At 42.7% G+C, this 19,341-nt stretch overlaps 1 long non-coding RNA gene across 1 annotated transcript; it reads right to left on the reverse strand.

Moving 5' to 3' along the window:
- Nucleotides 1–3,012: 3,012 nt before the first annotated feature.
- LOC115776240 (uncharacterized) lies at nucleotides 3,013–18,817 on the reverse strand. The gene is made up of 3 exons (XR_004019428.1): nucleotides 18,696–18,817; nucleotides 5,477–5,560; nucleotides 3,013–3,994 (listed from the first exon to the last, which is right to left on the reverse strand). It is a non-coding gene; the product is annotated as an uncharacterized LOC115776240 (long non-coding RNA).
- Between the last annotated feature and the right edge of the window lie 524 nt (nucleotides 18,818–19,341).

A 19,341-nucleotide genomic window follows, 5' to 3' on the forward strand; every position in this document is an offset into this window, starting at 1 on the left:
TGATCTACTTCATTTTCTTTTAACAGTAAAACTGTATACTAAAATTATAAATCCATATGTTATTGCATACAATAAAAAATTATAGTTAAAAGGTAAAACAACAACAAAAAAAGCGCTGTATCCAATTTTTGTAAAGTGCTTCATAAATTAAATGCTCCTATTATTACTACTACACAAAAACTAGGGCCAAGAAGCACAAATGAAAAATACTCAGCAGAAAACAGGTCTGATTTGACCTTAATCAGTCTGTATTTGTATCAGAGTAGTTAGTTCGGCCCAATGTAGATTGACTTCATTATCTGGAGGTGCACTGCAGGACTCCATAGTGTCACTGCAGCGTCTGAAAATCCTGTTTTCAAAATGCTAGAATGGCGAAATACGATCAAATCAATTCTTCAGTCTTACCTGTGAAAGGTAAAAAACCACGTGATCCCGTTTTGACTCTAAAATGGTTCCAACAACGCCATGCAGCACCAGAGCGCAGCATCTCTGTCATGTTATGTTTGCCGATTTTGCCACATCCAGTATGGCGGCGGTCTAAGTGTGTATGTCTATGGCTGCACGCACTCGAAACCTTTCACTCAAACTGCAGCTTAAAGTTCACTTTGACTATTTTGCTTATCTCTGAGTCTCCGTCTTGTGCTTTCCCACGTCACCTCCACCCTGACAGTCAGCAGTTTGATCCCAGCCCAGATGAAGTACACAGCTTATCTGAAAGTCACCCACAGTTTAACGAAAGTGTGCTTCATTCACACCCCCCATGTGTAAAAATCACCGCTGCGCTCCGTTAGTTCCGAATCACACACAGACGATATTCTCTTGAATTACGAAGAACTGCGTCTTAAGGCAAAGGCCCACCTGTGCACTTTGTGGAGAAACTTCTTCTTCTTCTTCTTCTTCTTCTTCTTCTTCCTCTTGTTTCTTTTCTAGAGACACCATTTAGGCTTTAAAATAAAGCCAAGCCTTTCAGCTATTCAGCTGTTCAGCAGTTCAGCTGTTGAAGCTCATTCAGCAAATAAAGTTTCAGCTCTTTGAAGCATTTCTTAGCATTTCAGCTACAATCTTTCAGCTTGCAGAATTCACAGTGCATTTTCTTCAGGAAATGCTTTTTCTAATTTAAATTGTTTTCAAAGTTCGAGATTACCAGTTTGGACAGAAGAGTCCAAGACAGAAAACATGTGGTCCTCGAACCAGGACCGTGATAACTGGCAGCAAGAAACATAGTTTTAAACAGCTCTATATGGCATTATTATCACTTTGACTTTCAGATCAATCTGTTGACCTTGAAGGAGAGATCAGAGGTCAAATGTGACAAGCATGACCTCCTTGATGGAAGTAATGAGTCAAATAATTACTGCAATGAGACATCAAGCTACGACCACAGTCCCAAAAAATGTTGGTACTCTGTGTAAATGAAAGAATGATCTGCAAACCTCTTAAACCCATATTTTATTCACAATAACACAGAAAACACATCAAACATTTAAACTGAGACATTTCACTGTTTCATAAAAAATGAGCTCATTTTGGATTTGATGGCAGCAAAAGGCTGGAAAAGTAAACTAAGTAAACTAAAAGGAAACAGCTGCAGGAACATTTTGCAGCTAATCAGGTTAATTGATAACAGGTCAGTAACATGATTGGGTAAAAAAAGCATCTTAGAGAGGCAGACTTTCTCAGAGGTAAAGATGGGCAGAGGTTCGCCAATCTGAAAAAAACTGCATTTCAGAAAAATGTTTCACAATGTAAAACTGTGAAGACTTTGAGTATCTCATCATCTACAGTACGTAACATCATGGAAAGCTTCAGAGAAATCTCTGTGCGCAGGGACGAGGCTGGAAACCCGTGATCTTCAGGCCCTCAGGCAGCACTGCAGTAAACACAGGCCTGGAGATCACTGCACGGCCTCAGGAACACTTCCAGCTCAGCGTGTCGTCCACACGTGCAGGTTAAAGAAGAAGCTGTCAGTGAACGTGATCCAGAAACAGCGCCGTCTCTGAGCCAAAGCTTATTTAAAATGTAGGGTATCATCCGGTTGTTAAGTGATGACGTAGAATTCCATTTCTGGGTCCAAACTGTCACATGATCAATATGCTGCAATGCTGTGTCCTTAGTCGTTTTAACCGATCTGAATCGAAAAAAACACACTCAGCTGTCATTTTACCGATGAGAAAGAGAAGCAGAAATGGCTGCAGCCGATAAGGTTTGTTACAATCATCTTTAATGGTGAACAGTCATTGGTTATGCCACGGCTGTTTATTTAGGAGCTTTTGGACCTGGAAATGACGTCAGACTTAAAGACCGGATTGTAGGGTCTTTACCCACAATACAAAGCGCCTTGAGGCGACTGATTTGTATAAAAAAAATAAACTGCACACTAACCTTAAACTCCAATCACGCTCAAATTTCAAAACTCGTTATCAGTCTCACTGTCTGTCTTTCGCCCGTCACTCCCACAACTTTCATCTGTTCCTCAGCAACCACATGCCACACCCTGCCATATAATTATTTGATTGGTTGATGCAGTGCTTTTTTCCACCAATGGGGATGCTGTGAGTGTCAGTGATGATCCCATTTTTCCTGTTTCTTCCTGTACCAAATGTGTATCACACGTATACAGGTCTGATCTTAACCCTGGTTTTACTTGTTCTATCAACACAATTTAAAAACTGGTGAACAGTTTGAAGTCTGCACTTTCGGCTCATGTTGAAACAGAGACTAGACAAAGTCTGTCGCAGGAAACACACCATCTTTTTCTTGTTTCTCCAAAGTCAGAAAAATGCAACTAAAGAGACGTTGAGACAAAAAGTACCATAATGACTTGCAAAACTCACCCACCCCATCCCAGAAAATCACCAGATACAAAAGAACGAGACAAAAAAGTACATAAAGCTCCCAAGATGAGCTGCACCACCCAACACCAAAAAAACCACACAAAAGGACAAATATGAGGCAAGGAAATACCAAAAATAAGGGTTTAAAACACAAAAACATGGTCCAAAATCACCTAAAATATTTACAAAACCCCAAATGAGATAAAAACCAACAAAAACAACCAAAATTATCTCTTTTTGATGTCTTTTTATTTACTTTTGATTCACTTTACTTTTATTTGCATCTGTTTTAAAATACAGCTGAGAGATTTGATGCCTTGCCCAGAGACAGTTCGGCCAAGCGGCAGCTGCCTCTATTCGGGATTCCTCCCCTCTGACAAAAATAAAGCTCGGGGATTGAAACGAAATCCTTTCCAGGTATGAAGTGGGTCAAAGGTCTGCAGCTTTACTCAAAGAAAAATCACCTGAAACACAGAGCTCGCCATCTCTGCTCAGCTTCTCGGGTTTATGGGATTCCATCACTTCCCCTGGCCTCACGTTCACCCTCACCTCTTCTTTTTCTGTCTAAGTCTACGGCTCTTTCTCTCTGAAGCGATTCCTATCACTCCTGTTTTCTGCTGTCTCTACATCTTATTTCATGATAAGGCTTCTCTCCTCTCGTTACAGTCCGCAGATCAGATTTTTTATCAGACAGGAAACCCTGCAGGTCTACAGCTCACAGCTGTGAATGGGGGAAGTAATACGACTGAACCATTGTTTTCCGCATGACTCCCCCCCGCTCTGTTTCACATTCTCCTTTTCATTTATGTCTGACACCCACTCATCTCATAGCTCGTGACCTCTCCAGCTCGAGGTCCCCTGAGTACAAAGCCATGTAGTCTCTTCCATTACAAGTCCAGAACCTGACAGATATCACTTCACCTTCATTCTGTGTAGCCTCAGTGTTTCCCTCGACCCACTGTACCTCAAACTCAGCACGGGAAAAGATTTTTTTCTTCTTTCCTTTCTCTCATGAAGCCAGATTCCTTTTTTAAGTTAGGACCTTTCCATCCAGTGTTTCAGCAGCTCGCTCTCCTCAGAAGGACGTCATGCTAAATTGTGACGTGAATGGATCACCAGATGAGGGCACATGCACATGGGCCTCGCGGGGTCCACCACACCTGCAAAATATCCCAGAGAAAGACACAAGTTAAACAAACTGACACACAAAACAACCCAGTGAACACAAAATCGTCAAATGGCATGCAAAATTATCCTAAAGAAGGAAAAGTAAGAAAAATGAGACAACAGGACTGAAAAAAATCAATAGAAAAAAGAAGAAAAGTGATGAACAATATTGGCAAATTAAGTCAAACCACTAAAAAGAGGAAAAAGCCACCAAAAATAAGGCTCAACAGAATTATAACGAGATACAAAATCATCATTTGAGGTTTGATAACAGCCACTAAATGACCAAAATGACATTCAAAAAGGCCAAAATGAGGCTCATAAACATTTAAATGAGGAACAAAATGACCTAAATCAGCCTCATTTTGAGAAATCTGTGACAGAAAATCACCAAAGAGAAAGCGGTCAAAATAAGACATCGCCTCAGTGATACACAAAAGCTTCAAATTTTAGTTCAGTTTAAATTAATTTTATTCATGTAGCACCAAATCACAACAAACAGAAGGTAAAGACCCTACAATAATACAGAGAAAACCCAGCAGTCAAAACGACCCCCTATGAGCAGCACTTGGTGACAGTGGAAAGGAAAAACTCCCTTTAACAGGAAGAAACCTCCAGCAGAACCAGGCTGTGGAAGAGAGACAGCGATTAATAATAACTAATGATTAAATACAGAATGAAGTATAAACAGAGTAAGAAAGGTGAGTAAAAATAAAAAGTGCATCATGGGAACCCCCCAGCAGCCTAGGCCTATAGCAGCATAACTAAGGGATGGTTCAGGGTCACCTGATCCAGCCCTAACTATAAGCTTGATCATAAAGGAAAGTTTTAAGCCTAATCTTAAAAATAGAGAGGGTGTCTGTCTCCTGAATCCAAGCTGGAAGCTGGTTCCACAGAAGAGGGGCCTGAAAGCTGAAGGCTCTGCCTCCCATTCTACATTTAAGTATCCTAAGAACCACAAGTAAGCCAGCAGTCTGAGAGCGAAGTGCTCTGTTGGGCTGATATGGTACTATGAGGTCTTTGAGATAAGATGGGGCCTGATCATTCAAGACCTTGTATGTGAGGAGAAGAATTTTAAATTCTATTCTAGATTTAACAGGGAGCCAATGAAGAGAAGCCAATATGGGAAAAATCTGCTCTCTCTTTCTAGTCCCTGTCAGTACTCTAGCTGCAGCATTTTGGATCAGCTGAAGGCTTTTCAGGGAGCTTTTAGGACAGCCTGATAATAATGAATTACAATAGTCCAGTTAAAACAAGATCAAAATCAGCAAAAAAAGGGAAGACGGTCCAACATGAGATGTGAAATCTCCAAAATGACTGAGACTTTTTGTTGGAGTGGACTGAAGGAACTTTCCACAACAGAGACAAAAAAAGGCTCACACCAAAGCATTTTTCTCATTTAGCATGCGTGGTACCAACAAATTGAAAAATCATGAGAAGATCTCATGAATAATTTCTGTAATGTTTATCCTTACCCAAAATTAAACCAGACTTTCATGTTTAAATTCCAGTCAGTCAGTTTCCTGTCGTCCTCTCTGTAGTTGGCTGTAGCCAGTTTGCTGTGAAGTAGATGGAGATGACGGTTACAGCTTTAGATAATGTGGAATCATTTGCATCCTCTGTTTCAGTGTCTCCTGCGCTTCTCGTCTTCATAGCCAGAGGGCTGAAGGCAGCTTGTTAGAAACATATCCCTCACTCCACTTCCAAATCTCCAATCCGCTAACCCGGATCCCCAGCTGGAGGAGTCGATTCGCTGAGGCCTGAAATTAATTTTAGATGTCTGTACAAGAGAATACAGAAAGGAGAGGCATGCATGAAGAAGCAAACATTTCTAATCGGGATGGTAATGCCACAGCGTGCTGCAAAGTTCAAACACGATGACGTCACAGTGTAAGAAAACGGGAACATCTGTCCCCACAGCCACAAACACGAAGGTCCAACAGGGACGTCCTGCTTTACACGTTCATCCCTTCAGCAGCCCAAAGACCTGCAGTTAACGTGCAGGCTAGAAATACTTCAGGACACCCTCTTCTTTCTCCAGGAACTTCCTGTCAGCATCTGCAACCATTTATCCAGCTGTCAGATGGATCTAAATTATTCACTTCAGCTTCAGTCTTGTTCTTTATTTCTCACTTTTGGAACAAAAACATTAGACAAATCCTATGATGCACTGAGTGTTTCTTTTCATTCACCTCTTTTCACTCTGTTTATACCCCACTCTGCATTTAATCATTAGTTAGTATTAATCTCTGGATCTCTTCCACAGTGTGTCTTCTGTCATGGTGCTGTGTGGCTGGAGCAGGTAGACCCCAAAAAAGCAGGACTCACGAGCGAAACATAACTGAAAGGGTGTTTACTGAGTAATGACAAAAATAACAGAGCTGAGATGGAAGGGTGCCAGAACACACACACACACACACACACACACACACACACACACACACACACAAACACACACACACACACACACACACACACACACACACACACACACACAGGGATAATAGATAACACAACAATGGACAGAAGAAAACTGAGGGCTTAAATACACATCAGGTAATCAGGGCAAGAGGAAACAGCAGGGCACAGCAGGTGAAGCAAATGAAACTAATAACAGGGGAAGCAAAACTAAACACAAAGCACAGAGAAAACGACTGTCAAAATAAAACAGGAAGTGATTAAACACGGTATATGCAGACTTGACACGGGGAACTGGCACACAGAGAAAACTAAACAGGAGCACGGCACAGGGAAACAGACAAAGAGCCTCAGACATGGGACAGAAACGCAGACTAGTCACAACACTGGGAATGAAACTCAATATGAAAACACAGGAGGTCAGGGTCAAGAGAAAAGGACAAAAACAGACAGACGATCACAGACGCAGGGGAGACAGGGACAAAGGGAACAAACTAGGAAATAACAAAACTCAGTGTAAACAAAGCTAAACACAAAACGCTGGGCAGACGGCCCAGGACCCTGACAGTCTTCTGTCCTGTCTCTCTCCCCCCTCACAGCAGATGACCCCCCCTCCCTGAGCCTGGTTCTGCTGAAGGTTTATTTCTGTTAAAGGGAGTTTTTCCTTCCCACTGTCACCAAGTGCTGCTCATAGGGGGTCATTTTGACTGTTTTCTCTGTAATAATTTCAGGGTCTTTATCTTACAATATAAACCATCTTGAGGTGACTATTGTCATTTGGTGCTATATAAATACAATTGAATTTAATTGAATGAAGCACATTAAAAACATCTCCCTACAAAGCGTATGACATTCAGCAAAATAAAGATAAAATCATGACAAGTACAGTGAACAACAGCGTAGGGTCTGTACTCAAAAAAGTGACGATTCCTCATGACTCTTTCCTCTAAATAAAAAGCTCTTACTAATTTACTTGATACAGAAATTTCAAAAGTAATTTGTTACATTTCTCATTTAGTTACTTATGAGCTGCTCCACAGCATCACCTATGTAATTAACAATCATAAACCTTTTATCGGCCCTCATTTCTGCACAAATCCTTACTGAAGGATACTGAAGATCTTTACTTTAGCGGCCAGTTTAACTTTCAGCACAAATCTGAGAGCATCAAAAAGTTGTGCGCTGACAGGGAACCTGCTGAAATGGATCTGACAGACCTGCTCCACTCTGCTTCTGTTTGCTATCAAAATCAGCTTTGGCTGTATGGTTGGGGTGGGCATGCGCTCCACCTGAGCTTCACTCTTCCTGTTCTGTGGTTGTGTATAAAGAGCTTAGCAGGCTGCTTTGTGCTGGCTGCACTGGATTCATGTCGCAGGACTGACCACAGCTTGATCCTAACCTTCACACTAACCCTTCATGCAGGAAATAAGTAATCATCACTCCCCAGAACTTGGCAATCAATCTGCCATTTTTGCCCAATCTAAGGGATAAATTGATTTGTGCAGAAAAATATAATAAGAGATAAGTGCTTTCTGGAACCACAATGGAAATAAGTGTTTACACTTTATTGTACAATCCTGGTTTCTTATGCCGAGATTTTTGTTTTTGTTTATGTTTTTGTGTTCAGGTATGATGAATCCAAATAAACTAAAAAAAAAAAAAAAGAGAGAGAGAGACAAGCTGAAACATTTTTCCATCTATCCATCCACTGAAACAGGCTTTACTCCACCTGTTTGCTGTGTTAGCCACATGAAAATGCCCGCAGGCTTTGATCTGTTTGGGATGTCCTGACACTTCCATCTCTGGTAAAACATCTGCATTTGTAGGTTTATTCACACTAAAAAAGTAATTATTCCTGTAATTATGCCATCAAATATGAACTGCTGTCATTCTGTCATGAAAGCCTTTTCATTTCATTGATAACCGAGGCAGCACATGGGATTCATATCTGTAGGTCTGTGGAGTGTGTCTGACACAAAACAGGTGGTACTCCTTCCAGGCAACATCATTACAGACTTGGGTTTGCAGGGCTTTATCCACAGGTTTCTGGAAGAGTGTACGTAAGCTGCCATGACAGACTGCTGCTTCCGCTGTACGGTTTTATACTTCCCCAAAGTCAGAGCCAGAGTTAATGACAAAATTCGGTTACTTTGTGCTGTAACAGGCGACTTTATTAGTTGGAACATGAGCTCGGGTTCAACTTGTGCTGTTGTCGGTTGTCACTACATCAGTCTGTACATTTTTTCAAATTATTTCATTCTGTAAATTTGTTCTTTTCCCCCAAAATTATACTACCCAGTTACACATCCTATTACTGTATTTTTTTCTTTATGTTTTAAGTTTTAATGTACAGCCTCTTATTTTTTTACATTATTTTATTTATAGTATGACACTACAGCATACAGCCTACACAAAGCTTCATGTAAACATGTAGCAGTTAGCAGGATGACAGCTGCGTGTCTCCTCGATCACAGCCTTCATCCAGTCCAGTGTTTCTGTTTCAGTGATCTGAACACTCTGATATCCAGATCAGTGATTTACCTTCCACAGAATAGCTGCAGCATCACTGCATGATTTCCCTAATCAGCATTCAGGAACAGCTGACTGTCTCCACCACTCCACTTTCCCTTAGCATGACCCACGCTAAGCGCTTAGCTTGGCCGATGCTCTGGCTCGGCTCTACAGCTGCTTTAAGGAAAACAACGTTGCCTTGTTTGTTCAGCATTACTTCATTGATTTTATTGCTTTGAAGGTAATCTGGTGCTCTTATAATTACGTGATTCCTCGCCATCAACACCTTCAGAAAAAACAAGGTAATTGATAATGTGGATATAGCTGACTTCAGGCCATAATGTCATGTCATTTACACAAGTGACGGGTGAGGTACTGTTACCTCGCTGCTTTTTAAAACATCCTTGCAATGTATCCACCTCTGATGTGGTACCATTTAGGCCAGGTAAAAGAAACTGCAGTGTCAAAATGTTTAAATGAACGGCAAGTGTGTAAACCCGCAACCATGAACAACAGCACAAATGGAAGGAAACTACCGGCTTCTGCTATGAATTACGGGTAATGGCACGAAGTCAGGAATACTGTGGATAACCCACTTCCCCTTATTAAGACTGCTGGGTTTGGAATCTCAGCTGGGGCTTTCCTGTGTGATTCTAGATTGGCCGTAGAGACATAAAACAATCAAAAAGAGGATTAGGGTGACTAAAATGAGACCGAAAATCCCGACAATGACACACAAACTGGCTAAAATATAAAAAATATGAAGTACTGAAATGTGGCAGATCATAGCAATGAGACTATAAAGTAGTGGGACTCGCATCTGTAAGGTCAAATTGTTCTGTTTGACTAATTAAGCAGGAGGCTTAATTTAACACCTGGTAGTTGGTTTTATTGATTAAAATTAGAACATTTTCATTTGTTTTCTTAATGAATTCAGACGAAGGCAGGTTTCATCTTAAATGATGTCCTGCCTGTGTGATGAGGACCTTGTTTGTCTTGTGGCTGAAACTTTGTTTTTAATGGGATCCCAGCTGACAGGCTGTGGTGAAGTATTCCTTCACTTAACAATGCCACATGTTCCTGACTCGCTGCCAGAGTTTCCCTCTGAGCGCAAATCGATGGTGTGATTAAGTAATGAGACGTGCTTTATAAGGACGTTGACCTCTTTGTGCAGCACTTTCTTCACATTCTTTCATTTGAAGCTGAAAAAATCATAAATCCATTTAATAACAGGTCATTAAAGAAAAGCATTAAGAACTTCTTCCTGTTGTATTTTCAAGGGGAAAGTTTTTACGTTTTGGTCACAATCAATGATTGTTTTTCTTTCAGGTTTTTAAAGGCTTTAAATGTAAAGAAAAGAAAACTAAAAACTGGCCTCAAGTACATCTGCTTAATTGCTGAGTCGACTCATCTGTACCAAAACGGGGACACCTACTGTAAGGCTGGAGAGAGCAAGCCACACCCGGTGGGTCAAAAAGTCACAGCAGGCCCTGCTAGGGCCAGATTTCCAGGTCAAGGCGAATGACCTGCTGGTTGTCCAGACCTGCAGAGCTAAATGCTGGAGGTTCAGGCAACACGTCACATCACGAATCAGGTGGACCAGGAACACGGTTAACAAGTGACAGCGCAGTTTCCCCGATCCTACATCGCAGGTACGCTGTGCTGTTCAGGGCGCGGGTCGTATTATGGAGTGGCTTAACCTAACTCAGAGGTATTTTACAGGGATGTTCCCTGGAGGTACATTTAAATTCTGCGTTATTTAGAGAAAAACCAACATTTTCCCATATTACATCATAACCACCATGTAAGTAAACTTAGTTACCCTGTAAGTAAATTTAAGTACCCTCTAAGTACCCTTTGAAAGTACTTCATAATTTCAGGGGAATTTAGCAGGAAAATAATTTCCCAATATTACATTTTTAGTGTGCTTTTAGGTTGCAGGCTGTATTCTGGAGTCAAATAGCCTTTCTTTATCCATGTTAATTTCTTTTTTCTTTGTTTTTACATTTTTATTTAATATTAACTGTATTGGTTTGTATTCCTCCGTGAATCGCCACCTTATCGTGGTGGAGGGGTTTGTGTGTCCCAGTGATCCCAGGAGCTATGTTGCCCGGGGGCTTGTCCCCCTGGTAGGGTCTCCCATGGCAAATTGGTCCTGGGTGAGGGTCCAGACAAAGAGCGGTTCAGAAGACCCCTATGTCTATAAAAGCAAGGGAACAGTTTACCCTGCCCGGGATAGGGTTACCGGGGCCCCACCCTGGAGCCAGGCCTGGGGAGGGAGCTCGAGGGAGAGCATCTGGTGGCCGGGCATTAGCCCGTGGTGCTCGGCCGGGCGCAGCCCGAAGAGGTTACATGGGCCCGCCCTCCTGTAGGCCCACCACCCACAGGAGGTGTCGTAGGGGTCGGGTGCAGTGTGTGTCGGGCGGTGGCCGAGGGCGGAGGCCCTGGCGGACCGATCCCCGGCTATCAAGACTGGCTATTGGGACATGGAATGTCACCTCTCTGGTGGGGAAGGAGCCTGAGCTAGTGCGTGAGGTTGAGAGATACCAGCTAGATATAGTTGGGCTCACCTCAACGCATGGCCTGGGCTCTGGAACCAGTCTCCTGGAGAAGGGCTGGACTCTGTTCCAGTCTGGAGTTGCCCTCGGTGAGAGGCGGCGAGCTGGGGTGGGTATTCTTGTATCCCCCCGGCTTGCTGCCTGTACGTCTGAGTTTTCACCGGTGGATGAGAGGGTAGTTTCCCTGCGCCTTCGGGCCGGGGAACGGGTCCTGACTGTTGTTTGCGCTTATGCGCCAAATGACAGTTCAGAGTACCCACCCTTTTTGGAGTCACTGGGTGGGGTACTGGAGAGTGCTCCATCTGGTGACCCCATAGTCTTGCTGGGAGACTTCAACGCTCACGTGGGCAATGACAGTGAGACCTGGAGGGGTGTGATTGGGAGGAACGGCCTGCCCGATCTGAACCCGAAGGGTGTCTTGTTATTGGACTTCTGTGCAAACCAGTTTGTCCATAACAAACACCATGTTCGAACATAAGGATGTCCATAAGTGCACATGGCACCAGGACACCCTAGGTTGCAGGTCGATGATCGATTTTGTAAGCGTATCATCAGATCTGCGGCCGTATGTTTTGGACACTCGGGTGAAGAGAGGAGCTGAGCTGTCAACTGATCACCACCTGGTGGTGAGTTGGATCAGGTGGCGGGGGAAGATGCTGGACAGACCTGGTGCACCTAAACGTATTGTGAGGGTGCGCTGGGAATGCCTGGCAGAAGCCCCAGTCCGGGAGATCATCAACTCCCACCTCCGGCAGAACTTCGACAGCATTCCGAGAGAGGCTGAGGACATTGAGTCCGAATGGACCATGTTCCGCACCTCCATTGTTGAGGCTGCTGCTCAGAGCTGTGGCTGCAAGGTGGTTGGTGCCTGTCGTGGTGGTAACCCCCGAACCAGATGGTGGTCACCGGAGGTGAAGGGAGCCATCAAGCTGAAGAAAGAGTCCTATCGGGCTTGGTTAGCCTGTGGGACTCCGGAGGCAGCTGACAGGTATCGACAGGCCAAGCGGAACGCAGCTCGGGCAGTGGCCGACGCAAAAACTCGGGTGTGGGAGGAGTTCGGTGAGGCTATGGAACAAGACTTTCGGACAGCATCGAAGGTTGTTGTAGGGCTGTCTTGGTTGACATGCCTCTGCAATATCGCGTGGAGATCTGGGGCAGTGCCACTGGATTGGCAGACCGGGGTCGTGGTCCCCATCTTTACGAAGGGAGACCGGAGGGTGTTCTCCAACTTTCGAGGGATCACACTCCTCAGCCTCCCCGGAAAGGTCTACGCCAGGGTGCTGGAAAGGAGTGTCCGTCTGTTAGTCGAACCTCGGATCCAGGAGGAACAATGCGGTTTTCGTCCTGGTCGCGGAACGCTGGACCAGCTATTTATCCTCTCAAGGATATTCGAGTGCGCATGGGAGTTTGCCCAACCAGTCTACATGTGCTTTGTGGACTTGGAGAAGGCATTCGACCGTGTCCCTCGGGGTATCCTCTGGGAGGTCCTGCGGGAGTATGGAGTGTTTTTTGAGATGATTCTCCAGGGCAGTGGTTCACAAAGTCAAGAGTGCTGCAGCCAACTTAAGTACCAGATAATCATCACACACAAACACACACACACACATTTGGCTCATAGCACTGGCCTGTGAAAATTTCCTTGTTAGAAGTCTGTCTTCACCTCCATCAAAGTACAAGAGAAAGTGATGTTGTCCTTGAAAATGTGTTAAAAAAGACATAAATATAACTCCTCTTTACCTGCGTTTTTAGATTTTTTTGTTTCTATATGTAAAGTTTTGCACTCATCGTTGGCATACCTATCAAGTCTTCCATTTTGGCCGGGAAGCTCCTGTATTTTACCCCTCTGTCCCACCGTCCTCCTGTATTAGTGTTTTCCCCATTTTATAATATAATAACTTTAAAAAAGCATTCCTGTGCCGCTCCAAGCTGTAATCTGTCATTAGCCTCGCAAGAACTGCCACCTGCAGTAGCCTGGGCAGCAGTTCTCGCGAGGGTAGTGCCGACAGCGGGAACAAACCCAGAACAACAGATCAGAAAGATGTATGGATGTAACAAGAGAGAAGGCATTCTTGCCAAAAAAGTTAAGACTTCATGTAAATATCTTGAAAAATGGGACAGCGAGTTTAAGGATGCAGCTCGCAGCGGGTGGTGTTAAATTTCCCTCATTTTTAAATACCAAATTGACAGGTATGATTAGGCCCCGTCAACATGACTATTACCAGCGGAAACGGTGTCGCGTCAAAAAGTGACGCGTTCACATGAAGAAGTTTCCAAAACAATCTCCGTTTAAACAGAAACTGAAAACGCTGCAGTTCCCATTGCCAGGCCACAAGTTGGAGGTGTGGCTGTAAGAGCCGTAACCATAGTGCACATGTGCGAGTGCCCCCGTGTCCAAAGATCAGTGCTGTACATGGAAACAGAGACAAAAGTGTTTCAGAAACGCTCCACTCTGGAGCCCGTTTCCAAAAAGTATTGTTTTCACTCCGTTCTCGCATAAACGGGAGGCCGAAACACATCATAACTTACTGTAGCTGCTTTCATTTGAAAATGTGTAAACGGGTCCTTATTTTCTCACTGCTGTAACACAATAATTTCCCTTGTAGGATCAATAAATTATCTTTGTATCTATCTAAACACAGGCTATTGGCTACAAATTGCTAACCGCTATACAGTCACAAGAGCTAATGCCAATATGTGATCCACTTGCCACAAACTGCAAGGGCAGTAAATTTAGATCAGAGTAATGAGCAATATCAGAAACTAACCTCCTCCTATGACCAGTTGTCATTTACCTTTTATATAAATAAAAACATTTATATAAATGTGAAACTATGCATACATGTGAGGACTTTCAAACTGAACTTCTGTTATTACTGAGCCCCCCCGCAGTACCCTGCCCACACTTTGGGAACCAAAGCTCTAGGCACATTAGATATATATAAATATGTATAGATATATTTTTGGAGCGACACACAGAGCATGCAACAGACTCCTAGAAATGATGTAATTTTAAGATGACCCTTTGTGGCATGCATATAATTGAATTGTTTAAAAAAGCTTGTTTTTCATAAAAATAAATGTGTCTAAAGGAAAGGCCAAGAATAAAAAAAATATCAAAAACAGAAATGCCACGACCAGGACAAGGGAGCAAAAGAAGAGGAGAAAACAATGTCAAATAGGGAACCGAGGAAAGGAGAAACTTTTAAATTCAGCTCAAATTCATTTACCATTGGAACAGACTTTCTGGACTTAACCTGTTCACTGTCAAGTTTTCTTACACTGTCTGACTCCTACCCCTTCTTGCTGCACCTGAATCAGCTGAATGACGGTCCCATTCATTTCCCAAGTCACAAAGTTGCTGTCAAAGCCCAGAGTAGACACTGGTTTGCTGTTTGTGTACTTAATACTGTTGCTTTTTGAATCACGGAGATAGCAGTAACATGTCAGATATATTGTCAGCTCAGAATAAAATTTGTGGCAGTCTTCTTTTTAACTAGCTGTTTCCATGAGCAGTAATGCAGCTGTGAGACTGTCAGCCAGTTAAATGTACTCTATGTTAATGTAGCAAACGTGTCTGTACTAAACCATTAGGACAGCATTCCATGTTCAAATTTGATCAAAGATTGAGAATAAGTTATTAAATTATGTGAAACAACATTATTTAAGAAACAGGGTCAGAAATCCAGTCTGAATCTTGACATATTGTTAACTGAAATCACCTAATCAAGCTCATTTAATCAAGTTAGAACCGGATCAGCCTGAAGATGTCATAGGCTGTCCGAGGCCACGTACATGACAGGACGGCTCCAAATCGGATAAGGTGCATATAAAGCCCATTTCTAGTTATGCTATTTTCATTTTCCAGCTCAACCTTTTTGGATCCATTTTGGATCAATTCATAGTGGCATGAGTTTTCGCCAGGTTCTCCGGTTTCCTTCCTCAGTCCAAAGACATGCAATTAGTGTGGTTTAGTTAATTGTTTGTTTTTTTATTTTTTTTTTTTTTTGGGGGGGGGCATATGCAATTTAATGTGCATATTAACAGTGTGTTTTGAAAAGCAGCTCAGCAATTCAACTGAAACAAACTGTCAGAAGGTTAAAAGTAAAGAGAGGGCTCAGGCTTTATTGATTTATTGATGTATTGATTGAAAATATTAATATTTTCAATCACTACAATCACTAATATTTTCAAACCTCATGCCCCTCTCCAGCTGAACGTGAGGTGGAGCGGATGATGGTGGAGATTTGCTACCTCAAAAATGAGTGTGATTTCTTGTAACACCAAGTGGACAAATTCTTAGCCAGTCTACCCTCGGCAAGAAGCCCATCTCCAAGTGTTGTAGCTGCTCCAGGTCCATCAGGCGTGAGCACGTGAAATATATGCAACAATTAGTACATGATTAAAGATTTATCATATACCTATATATTTTTCAAACAGAATAAAACAGGTCATAATTCAATAAAACTAATAATTAAAAAAAAAAAGTTATTGAAATTTTGTAGCAATGTAAGGAACCACGATACATGGTGTCATGGTAGGAGCCATCACTACTGTGATTCCTAACCATCATCATGTGGTGTGTGTGTGAGACGTGAGATAGCTTCCTACCGTGATGGTAGGTGTGTATGCCACTTCACACTTAAGCCACCACAATTAAGGAAATTTACACATACATATATATATTTTTTCCAACTTTTGTTCACAGATTCATGTCATTATAACCACAAGAACATCCAGTCATTTAGACATAAAGTAGTCCATTAAGGTAACAGGTCTAGAGACTGGCTGGCAACCTCATATCGACCCCTTGTCGCTTGGGGCATTTTTGGTGAATCGCCCTATTCATCTTGGAGAATATTTCACCTATTGACCTGTGAAACCTCAAGCAATCTCACATGTTAAATGTTTTTAACAACGACAGGGCTGCACCATGTTACAGTAATGTACAAAGGTGTTAATGCAAATAGTCCCTGGAGGCCACCAGGAAGCTTCAGAATCAGAGTCACTTTATTGTCATCACATGTCAGACATGCAGCGAAATGGAGCTCCAGAACAGCCGTCCAAAAAGACGTACAAAACAGGAGAAACAGGGGGGATAAGTGTCTGCGGCCTTGCAGCCATCAGAGGCGCTGAAATTTTACAAAGATAAGAGGGAAAATAAATGAACACAACAGGATAGGTGAGGATAAAGTACAGTATGAGGTTAAAAAAAAACTCTGCATAGTAAGCACATATAGACCCATTTACAGCCTACGTCATCAAAGGATGCGCGCATTTTGGGAACAGAAGTGAACTGCTACTCCATTCAAATCAATAAGAACAAGGAGACTGTGCAGCGTTCAAACGTGATTTAAAAGCGATATCAGCGTCAAAATGTCTGCTGTTGTGCGTTTGGCTGTCAGAATTTCTACTCTACCAAAAGTGGACTGAAGTTGTACCGAATCCCACGGGATCACGGCTGTTTAAGAGAAAATGGAGGCGTCTGTGGTTGCAAGCCATCAAATGTATTGATAAAAATTGGACTGAGGACACGATCAGGACTGAGGAGAGGATCAGAAATGCTCACGTTTTATATCAGGTAAAGTTATCGTTGTTTATACCAGGATGTCAGGTATCTAACGTAAACAATATTAGCTGGTAGGCTATTTGGCTTTTAAACTGTAGTGTGGCTGTTTACAGGTGAGGCATCGCTGGACTCAGGGAGTCCTGATTTTTAAATTAATATTTAATCGCACTATAGATTACAAAATGCAGTGCCAGTCAGAAGTCTGAGTAGACTCACATATGAATGGTTGAGCGAGTCTCACAGTGTGACTGTGTCATGGTGCTGTGTGGTTGGAACGGGTAGACCCCAAAATGCAGGACTCAGGAGCCAAAACTGAACTGAAAGGGTGTTTATTGAATACTGACAAAAATAAGAAAGCTACACTGGGGTGGACAGGTGCCAAACTAAATACAAAAGTACGGAGAAACACACAGCGAGGGAGCACTGAAGACAACGTGACAAAGAACAGATGAAAACTGAGGGTATAAATACACAATAGGTAATCAGGGCAACAGGGCACAGTAGGTAACACAAATGAGACTAATAACATAGGGGAAGCAAAACTAAACACAAAGCACAGGGAACACAAGACTGGCAAAATAAAACAGGAAGTGACTAACCAAGGTACACGCAGACTAAATACGGGGGACTGGCACACAGACACGGGACAGAGACGCAGACAAGTCACAACACTAGGAATAAGACTCAATATGAAAACACAGGAGGTCAGAGTCAAGACAAAATGACAAACAGACAAGACCATGGAAGCAGGGGAGACAGGGACAAAGGGAACAAGAGCTTCAAAACAAACTGGGAAATAACAAAACTCAGGGAAAATAAAACTAAACACAAAGCACTGGGCAGACAGCCCAGGACCATGACAGACTGGAACAGTATATATATATATATATATATATATATATTGTAAAGGAGGATGCACCTTGGTGGCAAGCAGATTCATCCTCCATGAGAATGAATAACAATAATGAGGGGCTGACTTGGCTGGCTACAATCTCAACAGGCCGGTCCTGTCAGAACCGATGGCTCAGTCTGAAATGAACCCACTGTCCACTCTGTAGTTGTTGTGATTGTCCACTTATTTATTTATTGCAGGTTTAATCCACAAATATACATCCAGGTGATAATTGTGGGGAGTGAGGAAGAAGATGGAGTTGACTATGTGATATTGAGTGAAATGATGTAAGATGGAGTGAGGTGGTGTGGTTTCTGTTGGATGGAAAGAACATAAAGTTGCATATAATTGCCTGAACAACATAACTGGACATAAACAATATAACAAGTAGCAGCAGGCACGTTCTCAATCTAAGGGACTGTCAACAAAGGACAAGCTCACTATTTGAAGAACAGATGGGTACATACTTTACACTTACACTAGAATGGCAATTTAGAGACGGTCCCTTGCCGGCCGCATAGCAGAGACTACTTCGCTACAGCCAGGTAGCCTTACATCATGAACAACTATCAATTAACTACAGTACAGTGAATTATCATCATTACGTTAGCTCACAGTGTCTAACAACAGCAACATACGACAACAAGGTGAGTGCTACGGGCTAGCTAATGCATACAAAATAATATCAACGAGAATGGAACTTAATATAAACAATAAAAGAACCGACAGGGTAAATAAACAGCACTTACAGTCTCATGGCCGCACACCACTAACCCAGCATGAAAGAGGAGAAAGAAAGTCCGCACAGGAATAAACATCTGCTGATCGTCTCCACGAACAGCTCCGACTGACTTCCGCTCCTCTCGCTTCCGCCCGATGAGGAGACGGACTCAGAATCTTCTGATTGGTGCAGGGGGATGGGCCGATTTGACGTTGGTAGGGGGGGTAGTACTGCCGCTATTTAGTCCACAGCATGTAAGGCAATGGCTGACTGGATGGCCTTTTGTACATATATATATATATATGTTTTTCATTGTAAATCACTAATATCTCCAGCCGGAAAACTCTGGACAAGCTAGAAAAGCAATTTGACGAAGTACTCACCCTGTCATGCAGGTACAATCCGCTGTGAGGACATAGTTCTCTGACTTGTTTACAATGACCCGAGCCTCATACACAGCGCTCCTGTTTCCTTGTCTTTGACTTGGAAGAACTTCTGCCTTCAAGACACAAAACTCTGAGTCTGTGTCAGGATATTTGATGTTTGGTACATGGCCACAAACATAATTGTAAGCATCCAGTGACTTATATGCACTGCAACCTCTCTCCGGTGTGTACGCTGGGTTTCTCCACTAAATACACATATATATCTGCCCACGGATACTGGGCCACTTG

The sequence above is a fragment of the Archocentrus centrarchus genome, unplaced genomic scaffold (assembly GCF_007364275.1).
Source record: "Archocentrus centrarchus isolate MPI-CPG fArcCen1 unplaced genomic scaffold, fArcCen1 scaffold_29_ctg1, whole genome shotgun sequence".
Lineage (NCBI taxonomy): Eukaryota > Metazoa > Chordata > Actinopteri > Cichliformes > Cichlidae > Archocentrus > Archocentrus centrarchus.